Source organism: Bison bison, unplaced genomic scaffold, assembly GCF_000754665.1.
Source record: "Bison bison bison isolate TAMUID 2011002044 unplaced genomic scaffold, Bison_UMD1.0 scf7180017517337, whole genome shotgun sequence".
NCBI classification, from domain to species: domain Eukaryota; kingdom Metazoa; phylum Chordata; class Mammalia; order Artiodactyla; family Bovidae; genus Bison; species Bison bison.
Genome location: NW_011402359.1, coordinates 1 through 596, shown reverse-complemented (window position 1 = coordinate 596; position 596 = coordinate 1). Strand labels below are relative to the sequence as shown.

Below are 596 nucleotides of genomic sequence, written 5' to 3'. Positions count from 1 at the left end.
CTCCACCCCTTCCTCCTTGCAGACAAGGAGCACTTGTCCCTCCCATCTCTAGCTCTCACCATATTTCTTCACCTCAAACTGGGTGCTGCTATTAGAATCCAGGCTGTCTGAGAATCGGGCTGAGATTTTCCATGTTCCTGGCCTGAGGACGGACAAGGGAGAGACTCAAACCCATTCATGCAAGAGGCCCACAGACAGCCAGTGACCCAGAGACTATGGGGTGATCCAGGGGCTGAGGGAGCTCAGGATTGGACCATGTGCTGTAGTTGGCCAGCTGGGGGAAGTGGGAGTTAGAGAAGTGTCGGAGGGAGCAGTCTGAGGGAGAGATGCTCACGCTGAGATGTCTGGGATCAAAAAGCTGTCCTGGAAGATGGAGGAGGGAGCAAACACTTCCCTTTTCCGCACGCGGAAGCCTTGAGAGTTCTGCAATGGGAGTGAAGTGGTCACAGCCACAGGCCAGTTCAGCAGCCCTGGCCCCTTAGGAAGGTCAGAGGTCGGGGGCTCACCTCCACCGTGACCGTGAGGATGTCAGTGGCCGGGCGCATCTTCTGATCCAGAGCAAAGACTCGGTAGCGAACTGGAAATGGAGGATGAGG

At 56.2% G+C, this 596-nt stretch overlaps 1 long non-coding RNA gene across 1 annotated transcript; it reads right to left on the bottom strand.

The window, feature by feature from the left end:
• Positions 1-51: 51 nt before the first annotated feature.
• Positions 52-585, bottom strand: LOC104995973. The gene is made up of 3 exons (XR_826130.1): positions 507-585; positions 335-423; positions 52-142 (listed from the first exon to the last, which is right to left on the bottom strand). It is a non-coding gene; the product is annotated as an uncharacterized LOC104995973 (long non-coding RNA).
• Positions 586-596: the final 11 nt, after the last annotated feature.